Source organism: Humulus lupulus, chromosome 6 (assembly GCF_963169125.1).
Source record: "Humulus lupulus chromosome 6, drHumLupu1.1, whole genome shotgun sequence".
NCBI classification, from domain to species: Eukaryota; Viridiplantae; Streptophyta; class Magnoliopsida; order Rosales; family Cannabaceae; genus Humulus; species Humulus lupulus.
Genome location: NC_084798.1, coordinates 143,551,944 through 143,571,997, shown reverse-complemented (window position 1 = coordinate 143,571,997; position 20,054 = coordinate 143,551,944). Strand labels below are relative to the sequence as shown.

At 39.9% G+C, this 20,054-nt stretch overlaps 1 long non-coding RNA gene across 1 annotated transcript; it reads left to right on the top strand.

Annotated features, from left to right (window-relative positions):
• The first annotated feature begins 9,222 nt into the window (after positions 1-9,222).
• Positions 9,223-9,605, top strand: LOC133784225 (uncharacterized). The gene is made up of 2 exons (XR_009871212.1): positions 9,223-9,311; positions 9,393-9,605. It is a non-coding gene; the product is annotated as an uncharacterized LOC133784225 (long non-coding RNA).
• The last annotated feature ends 10,449 nt before the right edge of the window (positions 9,606-20,054 follow it).

Below are 20,054 nucleotides of genomic sequence, written 5' to 3'. Positions count from 1 at the left end.
AGAATAGGCTTTGGAAGCTTGGGAATCGAGTTTGAATCGAAGAAGATGAAGAAGGTCGGTTCAGGGAAGTTTTGGGCTGGAGGTAGCGCTACAGCGCCCACCCTAGGGCGCTATAGCGCTCCTCAGGAGGGTTTCTGGCACTTGGGCGGTTCTGAGTATAGCGCTGTAGCGCTAGAGGTTGAGCACTGTAGCACTACCCTGTTCCTTCCAAACCCCGTTTTGAGTGTTTTTAAGGGTTTTTGACTTGGGGTTTCAATCCTTAAGGCCCGGGATTGATTCTACTCACCGTGTGGGCATGTTTCGAGGTCCCGAGGGTGGTGCTTAGGTTAAGACCTTATTATTGTGGATTCTCATTAATGGAGGTTATAATTGGTTGTGATTAGGTAACCGCTAAGGAACTAAAAGACCGATCGTTCTCAGGGGTTGTCTTTATCATACTTCTCGCTCGAACTTGAGGTAAGAAAACAGTGTATGGATACAGTTGCACCCTGTACAGGTATATGACATGCATGGTTTGATATTGAGGTTTGTTGGTTGATATATGTAAACGTGGATTGCATATTAAATGCTAATGAATGCTGGTTACCTGTGTAAGACACTGACTAGTCAGGGACCGACTCTAAAGTCGACAATCACGCATTGAGTGGCTCTATGGCATTAATGCGGGACCGACCCTAAGGTCGAAGAACTTATAAGCGCTTGCCTGGTCTACGACCAGATGACTATAGCCAAGGTGTATGACCCCGGTGACCGTTTGTCACGTGGCTAAGGGACGCTGTCCATAGTTTCGACTCTAGAGTCGTGAGGAAGGTTATGTTGGTGACCAATCACCATGCACCTGTCCTGAACAAACTTATGAACGAAACACTTATCGATTAAGCCCTGGTGACCCTATCGTCACATGGCTAGAGGGAGCGATGCTCATTACTGTGACTTTTGGCTGTTGTCACCTATTTGTTGGACTAATAGTCCTGAATGATTATTATGATCGTTGTTGATATTATATCACGTTTTATTGTGTTTTCTTGCTGGGCCTTGGCTCATGGGTGCTATGTGGTGCAGGTAAAGGAAAGGAAAAGCTTGACCAGCCTTGAGTGGAGAGCTTGGGTGGTGTGATGTACATACAGGGCCGCTTGACCGCCACGGTCAAGGAGTTCTTAGAGGAACTAGGGGTTTACCCTATTTTTGCCGCTTAGGCCGGCGGAGTTTGTAAACTTGGGACTGTAGTGACTCTTTTGTATTACGAACTACTTGTAAACATTTTAAAAGGCTCATGAGCAGTTTATTTACTTAATGAAATGTACCCTTACCTTTTTACTGGTTTTCTACCTTAACCTGATAATAACACTTAGATCACGTTTTTAGCCAAAGGACTCGGGTAGCGAGTCAAATTTCCGGTTCACCGTTCTCCGTAACTGTTCTGGGGTAGCCAGGGCGTTACAATGGCCCTTGACTGCTAGAAGAATAGGAGAATGTATACTTGTTAACGTGATGCATGAGGAATGCCAAGTAGCATGATGTTTGTGAATATTTCTTATTTGCTAGGTTATGAACCGTGGGGCCGTGGTGGAATCTGTTATCATTGCGTGATTAGATGAGTCGTTGATTACAGATCTACTTGGAGTGTTATGCCTCCAAGGCGATCAAACAGACTAGTCGGTGCAAAAATCCAGGCTAGAGATGATAACCAGAGTCAGGACCCTCCGCTAGCTCCTAAGAACTGGTAGCAAATGTTTGTTGAAATGCAAGCCAAACTACAGAGATAGAAGGAAGATATTAGACTTCTGAGACAGCCACAGGTTCCAACAGGGAATGTTGCACCGATTCGGCCACCTGCAGGGGTACAGGTTCTGGGACAACCAGAAGTATTGAACAGAAGGGAGCCTATTTATAAGTGATGTAGGAAACAACACCCTCCAACCTTTAAAGGAGGGCAAGACCCACTGCGAGCTGAGCAGTGGATGAGTATGACCACCTCCATCGTGGAATTATAAGGGTGGTAGGTAATGAGACAGTGGCATGTGCCATGTACATGTTTTGGGAGGATGCCTGTATCTAGAGGGAGGTAGTATCTCAGACCCGGAACGTTGTTGCATTGAGTTTTGATGACATCCGAGATTTGTTTTACGAGAAATATTGTAACTATGCAGTTTGAACTGTGAAGGCAGATAAGTTTACTAGATTGGTATAGTGCAACTTGACGGTGACTGAGTATGCCTTGAAGTTTGACATGGTTGCCAAGTTTTCTTCTGACTTGGTGCCAACCGATGCTGTTAGGAGAGACAAGATTGTTCGGGGATTAAACCCCATGATAGCACGGGAGGTTAGGATCACCTCAGTGCCTAGAGTTACTACATATGCTCAAGTAGTTCAGAAGGCCCTTACTCCAGAGGGGGCAGATGATATGATATGGCGCGAGAGAACTGCGAGACATGATGCTAGGAGGATGGTACCTCAATTTACTGGGTCTGGTACGGGCGGAGGCCCTAGTGACCAGAAAAGGAAGATCGCTGACACTTCTACTACTCTTGGTCCTTACAGGAGGGGTTGTGGTACTCAGAGTTGCCGCCAGGGCAACAATGAGTTTTGGTGGAGTTATCCAGTATGCACCAGGTGCAGGAGGCACCATGTGGGAGAATGTCGTGCTAAGGCATGCTTCCTTTGCGGGGTGCAGGGGTATTTTCAAAGGGATTGCCCACAACTGAAGAGAAAGGAGCATAAGAAAGGTGATTGCTTAACGCAAGCCTGAGTGTTCATACAGGTTCAGTCAGAGGCTGATGCTAGTCCCTTGGTAGTGACAGGTCAGAATTATAGCGTTGGCTCTTCTTACACTGTATTGATTGATTCTGGTGCTACACATTCATTTGTTTCTAGTGGAGTGGTTGATAGATTGTGTAGGCCTTGTGATTTCTATGCGGTGGGGTTCGGGACCTTATTGCCTACTGGGAAACTATTAGTTTCTAGGAGATGGATTAGATCCTTAATAGTAGAAGTGGATAGAAGAGAGCTGTCAGTAGACTTGATTGAGCTTGCTATAGAGAATTTTGATATGATTCTGGGCATCGATTGGTTAGCCAAGTATGGGGAAACCATAGATACTAAAAGGAGGATGGTGACCTTTGAGGCCGAGGGAAAGTACCCGTTTGTGTTTGTGGGAGCTGTGAATGGGCCTTGTATTCTGATGATCTCAAAGAGGTTGTATAGGATTCCTAGTAAGGGTAGTAGATACCACCAGGGATGCGCCAGTTGGGCTGGCAGAGACTAAATTAGTCTGTGAGTTTTTTGATGTATTCCCAGAGGACCTACCGGGGTTACCACCGTAGCGAGAGATTGAGTTTGCTATAGAGTTGGCACAGAGAATGAAACTAGTATCCAAATCACCATCCAGAATGGATCCGACCAAGTAGAAGGAGTTGAAGGTAAATTACAAGGGTTTTTGAATTTGGGACTGATTAGACCCAGCTTCTCACTGTGGGTTGCGCCAATGTTGTTTGTTAAGAAGAAAGATGGGAAATTGAGGATGTGTATAAATTACAATGAATTGAAAAAGCTGACTATCAACACTACAACAATTTTTCTTATATATTACATAAAAATATTACGTATTTTTAGAAGTGTTATTAATAAATCCTAATAAAAATAACAACTCGGCAATTTTACAAAAATAAAAATTAAAGAGGCGGCAAATGAAAGTGATCCCCGCCTTTTTTCTTTCTAAACGAAAGAAGCTCTAAGCTGCTTCTCATTTTTCAATATACACATAGCACACTTTCCCTTTCTCTCCTTCTCTCACGTCTCTGCCCAAGCCAGTTGACCACTTTCTGCCTGTTAGGGCGCCGCACGCACCACACCACACCACAAGGAAGCATGGCAACCAAAACCCTTTCTCCATATCCTCGCCTATGAACGCACCATCCTCCACTGCTGGTTGCTTCTCGAAGTCGTGTTCCTCTATGAGATTCGAGGAGTTTTATGGCCACCTTCATCCTCCATTAATGGAGCCAGTTGCACGGTTGGATTCATCTCTTCTTTAGGTTCAAAACCCTCTCAAGGATTAAACCCTTAGATTGTCGGAGTCGCCGTCGATTCTTTGATGGTGTTGGGTTCTTGGGAGGCAGCGGGAGATAAGGTGTCTCTCTTTCTCTCTTTATTCTATCAAGTGTTTGATTTTATATATTTTCTCTTGTGTTTTGTCATTAATAACCCTAAAATTCCTCACTCACTCACTCCCTCTAATCTCTATCTTAGTCTCTCCCTCTCATGTATCTCTCTCTACCCATCTCACTGATACCTCTCGTCTCTCTCTCTATCTATTACAGTTCTCTAGTGGTTACAAAAACAGGAAGTGGGAAATGTTGGTGAAGCTTTCAGGGAAGATGGGCTCGACTTCAATTTGGACGGGGCTATTTTGTAGGTAGTATGTTTTATTCATTTTTTCTGTAGATCAGTTCACTTAATATTATTGCCTTTCTCTTGATATTGACATTTTCATTTATTAATGAAACATATTGAATCATATTTGTTAATGATTGCCTTTGTAACAAATTGATATGCTTTCTCCTGTTTTTACCGATTCTGAGGTTGGTGTAATGCGTGAAAATAATGTACAAATTAGGGTAAGGGAAGCATTTTTATTGATATTGTTTGTAATTTGCCAATTGGTTTATGGTCCCTTTCAATTTGGGGTTTGTAGATTGAAGTTGTTTCCGTGTCTTTGTGAAAGTCAGATATGATTTGGGGTTTGGGATTTGAATATTAAGTTTGCTCATGGGTATTTCATTATGCTTATTTAAATCTCTGATTTACACTCCCTTGAATTCGTTCTCAATGTAAAGTGGCTAGAAAATTTGTATAAGAAGATATATTTTCATCTGATTATGTTTATTTTTGTAGGCATACCCATGTTAACATTATTAATTTATTCGTTAAAAAAAATAGTGACAGAATATTTTTTTTATAATAAGTAGTCAAAATATTTATCACAATGCTTAATAGGTAATGCTTCATTAAAGCTTTAAAATTTTATAATCAGGAAATGAAAAAAGAAAAATTCCCTAACAGATATGCCTTATTTATTTTTATCTTTTTCTAAACCAATGCATGATTGATTGAATTTCTTTTACAATAATCTTTTTAAATTGCCTAACATTTTTTGTTTATTTATTAATGTGGCTAGCTTCTCTTGGCTTTTTATATATTCCTTTTTCATTTTCTTTTCATAACTAGTGGCAGACATGTTTGGTTCTATTTTAACTGTTTTATTATTTTCTTTTACTAACAAATCTTCAGTTTATTGGTTTAAGGTTCTGACACTAGGCTGTGAGTGAGTGAGTGCAATTCTGGTTTAGGAAGCATGACGAACTGTACTCTTTGATATGATATTATTAGTACTTAAAAAAACAAGATATGCCCAATTGAAAAAAAACTTATTTTTGGATAAATTGAGTTGGAAGTTTGGTTGTATTGAAGTTTTCAAATCATTTCTACCAGCTCCTTACTTACTGCTACTACATTGCGAAGAGGTTGGTTTTGCCATTTGGGTATCTCTGGTTTCTCTCAACTTTCATGTATCTAATGGAAACTATCAATAGAAAGTATGTTGTTGCTTTCTTCTTTATTGCCTTTGCATGCTTGTTGGATTACACAAATGGTGTGCTTTCTTCCAAAGGGGTTAACTATGAAGGTACGTAGAGTTTTTTGAGCTCTTTTTTATGTCTGCTTTGTAAACTACTTCAAAGCTACTCCTGCTTCTTTCTAACCAAAGTTGTTTTCTTTTGCTTTTACTTGGTATTCCTCAACTTCTAACGACTTAAGAGAAAAATCAAATCAATGTATCTGTGTTTTTCTCTGTTTTTCTTTTCTGCTCTCTGCTATTTTCAGTTTGGCTTTAATTTATTATGTTTGTTCGATACACATGGTAAAACAATTTCATTGGGTACTTCAACTTTATGGGTGACACATGGTAAAACATTTGAGACATGGATTTGTCTGCTTGCCCATTTGCTTTGTGGCTATTACACAGATGTAATTCTAAGGTATATATGTTGTTTTGAAGTTTATGTGGTATATCTAGATTTATTATTATAATTTATAAAAAAAGCCTTTGGTCAAATTTTTTTCTTCAAGATTATCATAATAATATAACAACAAATTTATTAGATTGTATTTCCTGCTTTCATATTATGCCAGGAGATTGTGTTTTTGAAAGTTGAAGTTGCAGAGCATCTATTACCAAGTACTTTTGTAAATCTAGCCAGGAGGAGAGACTTAGATATTGATATTCAACAATTGATATCGTTGCAGGTTTTTTTTTCTTCTTTCTCTTTTTTCATTAGTTTATTTTTTTTTCTGTCATTTCATGTATTGAAACTATAATAATGCTGAATGATTGTTGTAATTTTTTATTTTTTAAAAATAAATGACCTTTGTATGAAATTAAATATAGGAAATAGATAACTCTAAGCAACTTAATCTAGTTCTGATTTCTAGGAAACAAAATAATTATTAAAACAAGTTTATCAGAGTCAACAATCTATATAAAATCTCATTTTCATGATATGTTTATGTGTTTTTTTATACAATAATCTAGTTTATAAACTTTGACAAAAGTTGAATTTTCCTTATTCATCTACTTCTAGAGCAGGAACATAAATTCATTAATTTTCTCAGTCTATTTTTTTTATTCATTTTTTTACTTTAGTTGATCCAGAAGCAGTAATGTAATGTACCTGAGCACATTTTAGGTAGATGTTTAATTCATATTGGGAAAATTGTTCGATTGCTATTGGGTGAACCTTTACTGGTCTTATGCTGCATTCTATTACATCTGCTCATTATTAGGAGGAAATGAATTGAATTTTTTGTCATTGCTTTATATGCAGGCTCAAGAACATATTATTACAAAGTAATAAATTAATGAAATCAATTCAAGTCTTGCTGAATACCTTGAATGAACTTCGATTATGTTATGTCATAGATAGATCTTATTGTGTACAATCCAAGCAAGGAAATACTAAGGTTTATTATATTATATTATTTTATACAGTTTCTTATTTATTTGTTGAAATTTCTGTTGTTTTGAGGTTGTTGAGTATTTTACTCACAATGCATACATCTTTGTGTCATAATGTGCTAAAACTTCTAATAATGGCTCTAAATCACGTTCCACTTCTGGAAAGGCTACAATGTCATTGTCGACTTCTTTATGGAAAAAGGTAATTTTTTATGCAAATATGCTAATGCAACACTTTTTTTTGGTTGGTTTTGCTTTTTTCTTTGGAACTGGCTACAGCAACAATTTGGCCTTCAGTTTTGTTTAATGCATTAATATTCTAAGTTCATGATGTGGCTTTTAGTTTCTGTTACTTCATACATCCTTCATCCTTGGTTTTTCCTGTGTGGAGTTGAAGACCACATCTTTGATTGACCTGTTAAATGTAAAGCAGGCAAAGAATAGTCATTTGCATCTAGCCTCTAAGTAGATTTTATTCTCTTTATATTTTTAACAATTTACCATACTTCTTGTAAACTTTAGTTGTCTTTACTCAGAAAATATAGGTATACATGGGTTCTTATAGAACAAGGGCTATAGACACCAACAGGTAACTAGTACAAGATCATAAAACTAAGGCATATTTACAATAGTGAGTAATACTATGTACAACAATTAATAAAAACACATTCAGTAATATTATTAGTGAATCTTTCTTTTTCAATACTACATATATATGGATCTGGCACAATGCTTTTCTACAATTGATTTGTTACTTTTGAAATTAATATATGTGATACTTTGTTGCTTTCTTTCTCATTTTCTGACAAGTTTATGTTCCCAGGTGTTTTGGCTTTCTATTGATTATCTTGCAGTTGCAAAGTCCGCAGTTGTGAGTTTCGATGCTATCATACTCTTCTTAAATTTTTCTTCCTGTACTTCTGGTGGCCTTTTGACCTCTGGTTTGATACCATTTCTCTAATGTGTATTGTTTGGTCTTTTGCTTCAGTTACCTCAACATATTGAGATACTTGTCTTAGCAGTCACTCATATCAATGAACCTGAAAACTTATATGGGATCATTCTGTCCAACAAGGTAAGTAATACATGTATACTTAGCTTTGAATTGTAGTTAAAGGTAAGTAATACAACTGAACAAGCTTTGCTATAATAGTTTTGACCATCTAGATTGGTTTCTTTTTTTTTTTTTGCAGAGATTGTTGTTTTGAGATTTATTGATTTGTTAGTGATTTATCACACTCTTCCCAAAAAATTAACTTCTTTTACCTTAATTGTCCTTGTATGTTCCATGTTCAAAGGTTATGTGAAAATTTAAAACCTTATCACTTGTATTTTGATGGACATCTATGAAAGAGGAGTGAAAGTTTGTTGTGCTCAACTTTCTTGCATCTGTCATTAACCTGTTGTTATAAATTCATGAAATAAGCATGTACTCATGGTTGTCCCTTTTTTTTCTTTTTCTTAGGGGTGATATCATTATCAGCTGACCTCTCTAGTGTAGTATTTACCATCTGTCTTTTTGGTCATCAATTATTTTGCAGTATAAGGCTGCTTGGCATGCTGGAAACTGGAATTTTTCCTTGCTTTACATGGGAGATAAATCATAGAGTGAGCAAAACTAAAAGTGGCCATTTTAATGAAAATTTGCACAAGTACAATGATGAGTTAAGATTTCTTTTTTACTTCACTAAAAGTGGCCATTTTTTACTATAGGTACTTGCTCCACTATATAACTGAGATGGTCATACTGGACTTGAGGCTTTTTATTGTTAAAGAAATATTTCTTTCTTTTTTTAAAACAAAACTGCCTTGTATTTCTTGTAGAATAAAACGTAATACAACCATTACATACATATAGGGTTTATACAACTAATACTCTTAATTACAGAATAAAATGTAATAAACATAATTAACTACAAATCCTATAAAAGAGGAAATAACATCTATAATCCTTGATTTCCTCTTATTTCTTTCCAAGGATACTTTGGTAACATGCTATTATCTGGCTCTCAAAGTCAGCTAGAAACCTTTTGCTTGTTATTGTCTTTTATATCTGGCTCTCAAAGTCAACCAGTTACCTTTTGCTTGTTATTATCTTTTATGTTATATACTGCTGAAATTGTATGATTTTTAGCTGAAAGGATTACACATGACATTGTCATTGTTGTAATTGTTATTCCTCAAGAAACTAACAAGTGTGCTTACAGATATTTCGATTGGTTTCCCTATGGTTCACTCTATCAGATAGACAAGATATCATAACTAACATTGCATGGCCAGCTGATAAAGTCATAATTAGGTAATTAACTTTTTTTTATGTACTCTTTTAGTTTACTATTAATTTTAAGTTGAAGCATTAATTATTTAAATTTTGTTGTAGCTAAGAAAATGGACTCACAACAAAGACAAGTGCACAAAGGATGATGAATTGAAGGATGGAGCAAGTTTCATGCATGGTTTACTTTTGTGTATCTTGTAATGTTTCTATTTTTCATTTTTGAAGTAAAAATTGTTCAAGATTATAAAATTTTATTATGTTATGCTTTCAAACTTAAGTTAGAACTAAGATCCCATGAAGTAGACACATTCATGGTTTGAATTAGTTATTGTTTAATGTAAGACTTATGGTTTATCAATCTATTGAGAATTACATTTTATGATTATTTTTTTTTATCAAAATAATATAATGAAAATCTTTTAATTAAAAAAAAACCTTATAAGTATCCTTATCATAATAAAATTTAAAATATATTATCCTGAATAAAGTAACAAAATTTTATTCCTGGACTTTTAATATGTTATGCTTTCGAAACATATTATAAGCGTAACAAATCGTTATGATTTATAAAATATAACAAATTAAAAATGCTATCATAATAATCAAATGTAACAGTTGAAAAGTATTATGCTTAAAGTATAAGATTAAACTTCAAATTTATAACCAAATACTCTAACTAAATGTTATAATTTTAATATTATAGCAACTAAAAATGTGTTATTGAATAGTTTAAGATAACATCGAACATAACATTCGAAAGCTGTTATAGAAAAGACAGGACTTTTAATAACAGGGGCTATGTTAGCGTTTTCAGAAGCGTTATCAATACTCCCGGTTAGCAGTTTTTAAGTGTTATGAATACTGTTTTTTCTTGTAGTGCAAGAACAAGTACCAACTACCAATGATTGATGACCTGTTTGACCAATTGTAGGGTAGGACAGTATTCTCAAAGATCGATCTTCAATCTAGTTATCACCATCTGAGGATCAAAGACGAGGATATTCCGAAGATGACCTTTCACACAAGATATAGGCATTATGATTTTTTTGTGATGTCGTTTGGACTGACCAATGCCGCAATAACTTTTATGGATCTTATGAACAGGGTGAATTTCTTCATCGATGATATCCTAGTCTTTTCTCAAACAGAGGTAGAACATGAGCAATATCTCCGATTGGTACTTCAGAGGTTAAGGGAGCACAGGTTGTATGCCAAGTTCAAGACGTGTGAGTTTTGGTTACATTAGATAACTTTCCTCGGTCACATTGTTAGTAGAGATGGAATTAATGTTTATCTGACTAAGATTGAGGCAGTGAGAGATTGGCCAAGGCCTATAAGTACCTCAAAGATCAGCAGTTTCCTTGGATTGGCAAGATACTACCAACACTTTGTTGAAGGGTTCTCAAGGATTGCTACAACACTGACAGAGTTGACATGAAAGAATCAAAAGTTTGTATGGTCAAACAAATGTGAGAACAACTTCCAGGAGTTGAAGCGACGATTGATTACAGCTCCAGTACCGAGTCTTCCATCAAATCAGGAGAATTTTGTTGTTTACTATGATGGTTCAAGGCAGGGGTTAGGCTGTGTTCTTGTTCAGGCAAGGAAGGTTATCGCTTATGCATCACGACATTCGGAAGAATATGAACAGTGATACCCTACACATGATTTAGAGTTAGTAGTAGTGGCCTTTGCATTGAAGATATGGCGGCACTACCTTTATGGGGAGAAGTGTGAGATATACATTGACTAGAAGAGCTTAAAGTATTTCTTCACCCAAAAGGATCTAAAACATGAGAAAGAGGCATTGGCTGGAGTTGGTGAAAGATTATGATTGTCAAGTTCTTTACTACCCAGGGAAAGCCAACATGTGGAAGATGCCTTGAGCTGGAGAGGCCCAGGACAGCTATTCAGTTTGAAGCAGATCTCGAAGGAGTTGGCAGAAGATATCACTAGAGCGGGGGTAGAGTTGGTGGTGGGTCAGTTAGCGAACATCACCTTGCAGTCCACCTTTTTGGAGAGGATAAAGGAGGGTTAGTTGAGTGATTCTCACTTGACGAGGCACAGAGGGGATGTCCTAGATGGAGTGCCTAAGGACTATACTGTTTCAGAGATGGGTTTGATGAGATACAAGGAGGAGATTTGTGTTCAGATGGACCCTGCTATCAGACGAGGGATTCTAGATGAATCTCACACTACATCGTATTCTCTACATCCGAGCACCATGAAAATGTACTAGGATCTAAAAATCTTATATTGGTGGATTGTGATGAAGAAAGATGTGACTCTATATGTGGCTAGGTTCCATACATTTCAGCAAGTCAAGGCTGAACACTAGAGACCAGTAGGGTTACTACAGTCTTTGAGTATTTAAGAATGGAAACAGGAGGACGTCACTATGGACTTCATAGTTGGGTTACCCAGAGAAATGGGTCATCATGATTCAGTGTGGAGTATTGTATATTAGTATACCAAATCAACCCACTTCTTGCCAGTAAGGACAAACTAAATAGTGGATCAGTATGTTGATCTTTATGTGAAAGATGTAGTATGCCTCTGTTGACCCTCGATTTAGTCAATGACACAAAGTCACAAAAAACGATAAGAATAATAGAGTTGAATTCAAGAATGTAAACGGCACAAGGAATTTTATAGTAGTTCGGCTCAAGAGATTGGTAATAACCTACATCCACTTAGAATTTTATTAATGTAAAGCACCAAAACCTGCGATCAGCGAACAAGGGTTCACTGAGTTTCACAAGTCTCAAAGATAGATACAAGTCCTGTGTATAAACTCATTATTTCTCTCTGAACACAAAATATTTCTTGTCCAATAAATTAATCCTATTAGTCCTATTTATAAGCTCATGGATGTACATATGGGCCTATGGGACGTCCTTAACTTGTGTTACAAGCATAACCAAATAATAACATAAATGATGATATTTACATATAAAATAATTAAATATCTAACTTATAATTGTTTCTGAGCCTTTGTCTCGGTTTCACGAGTAGAGATAGTCGTATGTTTATGCACCCCTTCTTTTCCTGCTGCTCAGCATATTCGTGTCGACCAGTCCTTCATTAATAGTTAGTCATGTGTTGTTCATGTGTCTCTGTAATGTGCCATGTCATCATGCCAATATTTAGGGAAACATTTTCCCCCCAAGTTTATTTTAATGCGAACAACATTTCATAAACTTACTCGATCAACAATCGAGCTGACTCATCACATCTATCATTTCTTACTTTCTTGAAAAGGTAAGTAATCATAACCTTTTTGGTTTCCCAATTACGATTTGACGGTTATTGCAGTTACCCATGCATCGAAACCCTATTCTCATCATTTAATGCCCCGAGCAGTATAAATATAAGTCCCTTCACCACTTTTTACTCTTACCCAAACTTTCTCTTTCATCAAGAACTCTTACCCTATTCTCATCATCAAGACTGTCAAGCTTTTCTCAGTACAATCCGAAGCTTTTGGTTCAATTTCAAGTAATTTATTTGTGATTTCCTCAACAATCTTTGTTCCAAGTACATTTTCGAGCAAACTCTTCAAATTTTGTAGAAATTTACTTGCATTTTGGCTTGTGATTTACCTGTTTTCATAACTGGTTTTACACTGTTCTTGATGATTCTTTGGGTAAATTGGGTTTAGGCAGAAAACTCATAGAATAGGCATTGTAGGTCATATAGTGCATAAAACAACGTTTATAAGGAGTTTATGGGTTTGCTTATATTGATTTCAGGTCCAAAATTGAAGTGAAAAATCAATTTTGGGTATTTCGGAAAAACTACATTTTTCGCGCCTCGTTTTGAAGTTGAAAAGTTATTTCGAAAAAACTTTTTAGTTTCACTTTTTAATCAGTTGTTTCAACCTGGTCATAGGTTTTGTCTGTTTGTGCTCAAGTGATGCTGGTTAGATAAAAGGTTAACTTTTATTTGCGGGCAGCACTTATCCTTTTTTCTTTTGTTCTTCTTTCTTTATTGGTCGTAGATTCTCACTTCCCTTTATTCTTCTCAGTTATTCATGCAACATCCATTGGGAGGTGAGAGGCCAATAGTCGAGGATCTTCTGAATCTGTTGCTCGATGATGCAGAATCGCCTACTTTACTCGTTAAAACAAATACATCACCAATCCCACTGACTAGCTACCTTGCTACTAGCCCCTCCATGGCACAAGTTAAACATGTTGCTTAGAGGAGGAGGAAAACTCCTGACCCTCACATTAGTCAGCACTCTTCCAATGTTGAAAGACCATCTACCACCAATCGACTAGCCACACCTAAGTAGCCTCCATAGATCCTCCTTCACCGCGCCTTTCCAACAGTGGTTGTAAAAAAGGATATACCATGGTATGTTGCCCTCCTAGCATTATATCGGACAAGATGGTGGCGAAATATCCCAAGAAGTATGGCCTTCCTAGCATTACTCTTTTCAAACCAACCCTTGACTAGAGAGCCAACATGACCGGAGGTGCTTATAGCTCATGGTCGAGGAACCATATTGAGGTGGGGGCTACTCTTCCTCTACACGAATACTTCCGAGGAGTGGCGAACTATTTCGACATTTCTCCCTTCCAAATGGGTATAGAGTTCTATCAAAACTCTGCATTCTCTACCAGCACAAGAAATGGCCTGTACCCACTCCTTATGCAAGCGTGAAGTCCAACGTGAAGTCCAACCCCAAGCAGAAAAACACGAGGTTTTTCTACTTCTACCATCAGGAGTCTGGTCGCACCTTCCTGACCGACATCACCTACAAGTCGAACGTGGGCAAGTATTTCCAAGAATATTTTCTCGCAATGGACCTTGTAGTAGACAACCTATCCTTCACCTGGGAGGTATTTTTCCTTCTCGAAAAATTTCTTTTTTAAACTTCTGGTCACTTATTTTTATTCCTCTTCTTAATTTACTCTACTGAATATAGGCCCATGGTTCTGACCAGAGCCTACCCAGGGTATGGTAGAGAGGGTTGTTGCCTTATCCAGCATGATCGCCATTGAAAAAATTGTCAAGGAGCTGGTCATTAAAAATAACCTGAGGTTGGTCGGCCTTTTGGAGCCTCACCAAGAGGTGAAGGAAACGACTGCTGGGAGGACCACCGGAGAAGGTGCCGAGGAGGCCTCCAAACCTCAAGATGTTTCTCAACAACCCAGCCACCAATCGATGGCTAGGGTTTCCATAAGGGAGACGGTACCCTCCCCTTGACCAGACATCCCCCCTTCCCACGACAAGGGAAACCAAAAACTTCCTTACCCCCATGGTCGAGGATACGACTCATTCGTGGACGAGAATGTTATAGATTATTCAACTCTCCTAAATATGTTGCCCATTCCTATTAGCATGTTCGACAGGAATGGCAACTGTATCTTTGCAACGAGTATCTTTAACCTTGATTTCTTTGAGGAGGATAATCTGTGTAGCAGTAATAGATTAGATAAAGTAGCGACCAATAGCTTTAGTTCGGGTATACTAAGAATTTTCTCTTGTCGATCTTTATAAACTAATGTGGACACTTCAACTAACTTTGTTTGTCTTTTTTTTTAGCCAGGCAAGCGCACATTGCTTTCGACATTTACAGAAGGCAAGAACACCGGATCGAAGAAGTCGAGTAGGAGAGAAAGTTGTGGTACCAATGGAGAACCGTCGAGCAATAAGGTTCCACCAACAGAGACACCTTTCCCCACCAGGTCATCTACACCTCCTCCATCCTCCCAACATGAGTCCTCAACCACTATAAATCGTTTGCGTTTGTTCTTTATCATTAGATTACATTCTTAATTATTGTTTCATTTCTTGTCTTATTTCTGACTCCGTGTCGTTGGCCAAATCGAGGGTCAACATTCTGGTGCTTTCATTGAGAGATTGATCAAGAAGCTGTAAGAGAGTCTAATGGCAAAGACATCTAAGAAAGCTGGACCAGCTGCTGGCGCTACATCATCCCAGCACCTCCTCCAAATGTGGCAGAGAATGAGCCACATTTAGAGTTTGAAGAAGAGGAGTTGGATTCGGAAACGCCGAGGGCAACACTGGGGGTGTTGCAGGAAGAGTTGGCTAATATGAGGGCCAATCAGGAAAATGCAGCAGAGACCCGGGCGCTGCAGCAAAGGGAGATTGAGCGTCAACGTCATGAGCTGAACAAGCGTCAGGCAGACATGGACCGTTGGTAGAGGGATTCCACGACCGCTCTTGAAGCATCCATTTGATTGGCTCGAGGACAGGCTGCACCGACCTGTTAACCAGATCAGCCACTGAGTGCGCCACCTCAGCAGGCTCCCAATCCCAGTCCTCCGCTCCAGCCAGCAAGCCCTGAAAGGCCAAAGCAGCCTCCTGTAGCTCAGGATGATGTCCCAGCTAGGGATCCTGAGCAACAGCCTCCATCTCAGGTTAGTCGAGGAAATGCCCAGTACAAGAGGCAGAATAGGGTCGGGCAACCGCCTTGCAACCCTAGATGCCCAGGGGACAAAGAGCCAACTCCACCGAGCAGGGGGCAACGTCCTTCTGCCAACATAAGGCATCACAAGTCGGGCTCTACAATCAGGGCCCCCCCACGGCATAGTAATGCACAGGGACCCAACGACCAACGCAGGCCTCCCCTTGATGCTTGGGAAATGCCAGCCCAAGGAGGAAATAGAGTGAACAGCCGGTCACGCCGTAGTCAGCCACAGTTTAGAGATGGCCATGACTATAATGAAGCCGATTCCAACAGAGGGAATGCTGATCAGGGGAATGAGGAAAAAGGTGGAGGCAGAAGCCCCCCACCTAGAGAAAAAAGGCTAGCAAGCCATAACGCTGGGGGCCAACCCAGGCAACATAACGTCTTTGATCGGTTAGGAGTTAGTGAGCAAAGACGCAGGGATGATGATTTAAGGGATGTACTCAACGACCGTCATGAGAGGCATGATGAGTATGCTCCCCCAACACCGGTCGCCGCAGCGATCCCAGAAGCGGTTCAGGCTCAGATTGATGCTTTGAACCAGGCAGTACAACAGCTGGTCAGGGGTCGAACGTCCCACATAGAGTACGACTGGAGTAGAGGCACTCTGTTTGTACAAATATTTTTTGTGGCAGAAACCCCCAACAAATTCAAAATGCTCGTACTGCCAAAATTTGATGGGTACGGAGACCTAGTATCTCATGTCAACAAATTTGAGATACAAATGGACATTCAGAAGTTGTCAAATGATGCCTGTTATCGGATCTTCCCCGTAACACTGTCCGATACTGCCCAAGAGTGGTTCTTTAAGTTCCCTCCTGCCAGCATAGTATCCTGGGAGATGTTTGTGAAGGAATTTTTATGGACAATTCTATGCGGGTCGTGTACAACCCATAGAGGCCAACCAGCTGGTCTAAATACGCAAGAAGGAAGGAGAGCCCTTGAAGGAGTATGTCCAGTGCTTTATGCGAGCAGCGGCTGGAGCCAAGATAGTGGGTGACGAAGGCAAGATGATGGCCCTAACTGCTGGGGTTAGGCGCCATTCCCCTCTCTAGAGTAGCCTAAGAAAGAATGGGGTAAGAAGTACGAAGGAGTTTTTGGATCGAGCTGATCGATATATCAAGCTCGAGGACGCAATTGCCAATGAGAGGAAATCGCTGACGAAGGACAAGGGGCCAAAGGAAGAACCTGCCAAGGCCGCCAACGGGTTAGAGAAACCGAATGGCAATGGCAAGGGCAACGGGAATGGAAATGGCAGGAATGGTGGAAAGCGGGCGAGCAATGAGCCCTCAGCTTCTGAGAATAAACACCCCAAAGGCAATCGATATGAGCCAAGATTCACCAACTACACGACCCTTGTCGAAAGTCGAGCAGAAGTCTAACAGGCAACCAGCTCTAACGTGCCTTATTAGCGACCCGCACCTATACGGAAGGATATCTCGAAGAAAGATACCACAAAATTCTATCGTTTTCATAACGACTATGGACACGACACTATTGAGTGTAACCAATTGAAGGATGAAATTGAGTTCCTGATTAGGCAGGGACATGTAAAGAGATATGTGCGAGCTGCAGGAGGGTCTCAGTGAGAGGCTCAAGGTGGCAACGAGCAGGCGCCTGCATGCCAACACTCACCACCTTTACAGCCAGCTCCTGTGGCAGGCACGTTACATACCATCGGTGGTGGCCTACACCTTGCAGGGGATAGTGGGAAAGAAAGGGAACGATACGCTCGAACCCTACATCATGACCAGGACATCGAGATTATGAGTGTGGAGGATCGAGCACCAAAGAAGGCTAGAACAGAGGAGGAATTGATAACCTTCATTAGAGATGATGCCCAGCACGTACGATTCCCGCACTCCGATCCGCTGGTTGTGGACATGAAAATTGCCAACATGATGGTGAAGAGGATGTTGGTTGACAGAGGAAGCTCGGTCAACATCCTATACAAGTCCTCGTTGGAAAAATGAAGTTGTCTGTTAAAGATTTGGAGCCAAGCAACTAAACCATCTATGGTTTTTCTGGCGAAGGGCTCGCCCCAACTGGGTCGATTAGGCTCCCAGTTACAGCAGGTACTGCACCTGCTAACAGGACATTACTCACTACTTTCATGGTAGTTGATTGTCCTTCAGCATATAATGTTGTAATTGGGAAGCCAATTCTGGTCGATCTATGAGTCGTCACTTCAATATGGCACCTTGCCATGAAATTCCCAACAAATGCAGGGGTAGGATGCGTGTTGGGAAATCAGCGGGAAGCGAGGGAGTGCTACACACCTTGATAACTAAGGCGAAGAAAGGTGTATCGAGGGAGGTTCCCAAAAAAGAGTTGCAAATGGCAGTTGATGTACAAACCCAATCAGGTGATAATGTCATCAAATAAGGCGTTGCCCAAAGTGAGGATAGAGACTTAGATTCTCGCTTTGGGGATTTTGATGAAGAGATAGGACCCATCGAGGACCTTGAAGAGGTCCAACTCGATGAAGAAGATCCGACCAGGGTTGTGAAAGTCGGTAAAAACTTAGAGATAACAACAAAACAAACACTGGTGGAATTTTGAAGGAAAACCAGGAAGTCTTTGCCTGGTCGCACAAAGACATGGTCGGAATAGACCCTGCAGTCATTAGCCATGTCTTGAACATAGATAAAAAATTTCCACCGGTGCAATAGAAAAGGAGGCTCCTCGACAAAGATAGATCAAAGGCTCTAAAGGAGGAAGTCAAGAAGCTGAAGGAGAATGGATTCATCAAGGTAGCGTTTTATCCGTCGTGGGTCTCTAATCCCGTGCTTGTTCCCAAGCCAAATGGAAAATTGCCAACATGCATGGATTTCACAGACCTTAATAAAGCCTACCCGAAAGATTGTCTTCCACTCCCCAGGATCGACCAACTAGTCGATGCCACTACAGGACGTGAGATCCTCTAATTCATGGATGCATACTCCAGTTATAATCAGATTAGTATGCATCCTCCCGATGAGGATCACACTAGATTTCAGACTGACACAGGGCTTTACTATTACAAAGTAATGCCCTTCGGTTTGAAAAATGCTGGTACGACTTACTATCGAATGGTCAACCACATGTTTAAGGGGATGATCAGCGCAAACATTGAGGTCTATGTCGACGACATGCTGGTTAAGTCGAAGAAGGCAGAAGGGCATATAGGGGATTTGTAAGAATGCTTCAACGTCTTGAACAAATATCAGATGAAGTTGAATCCCCTCAAGTGCTCCTTCTGAGTAGGATCAGGGAAGTTCTTGGGATTTATAGTAAACTCGAGAGGAATTGAGGCCAACCCCGAGAAGATCAAAGCCCTGGTCGATATGACATCCCTAGCAAAGATCAAGGATATTCAAAGCTTGACCGGAAGAATTGCTGCTCTAAGTAGATTTATTTCCAAATCGATGGACAAATGCATCCCATTTTTTAATCTACTCAGGGGCAACAAGAAATTCAAATGGACAGCGTAGTGCGAGCAAGCTTTCCAAGCATTGAAGATGCACATGTCGCAACCACCAGTCATATCAAAGCCGGTTGATAAAGAAACTTTGTTCATCTACTTGGCGATCACAGAATACGCTGCTAGTGCTATCTTAGTAAGAGAAGAAGAAGGCGTGCATAAGGCTGTTTATTATGTAAGCAAAAGGCTAATTGGAGCAGAGCTGCGATATCCACCTATTGAAAAATTAGCCTATTGTTTAATCTTAGCCTCCAGAAAGTTGCGGCCATACTTCCAAGCTCACCCAATCACGATTTTGACCGATCAGCCTCTACGGCAAGTTCTGGAGAAGCCAGAAGTCGCAGGCAGATTATTGAAATGGGCAGTCGAACTTGGGCAATTCGATATCTCTTACTTGCCACGAGCAGTAATAAAAAGGGAAAGCCCTGGCTGACTTTATTGCAGAGTTCACTGGGCTTCTAGAAAGCGAGCAGCCAGAAGAACCTGAAGAACCTGAGCCTCAAAACCAAACGCCCTCATGGAAGTTGTTCACGCATGGCTCCTCTAATGAACATCACGCAGGCGCAGGTGTGATTTTGATAACGCCTGAAGGGCTTTGATTTCACTACACAATCAGATTAGACTTCACTGCTTCTAACAACGAGGCCGAGTATGAAGCACTGCTCGCTGAATTACAATTGGCCAGAGACATGAACATAAAGGAACTTGACATTTATAGTGACTTGCAGCTGGTATTAAATTAGATCATGGGAGAGTACTAGGCCCGAGGTTTAAAGATGGTCACCTACTTGAACAAAACGAAGGATCTATTAGCGCAATTTGACAAGTACACCCTTCAGCAAGTCCCTTGCAACCGGAA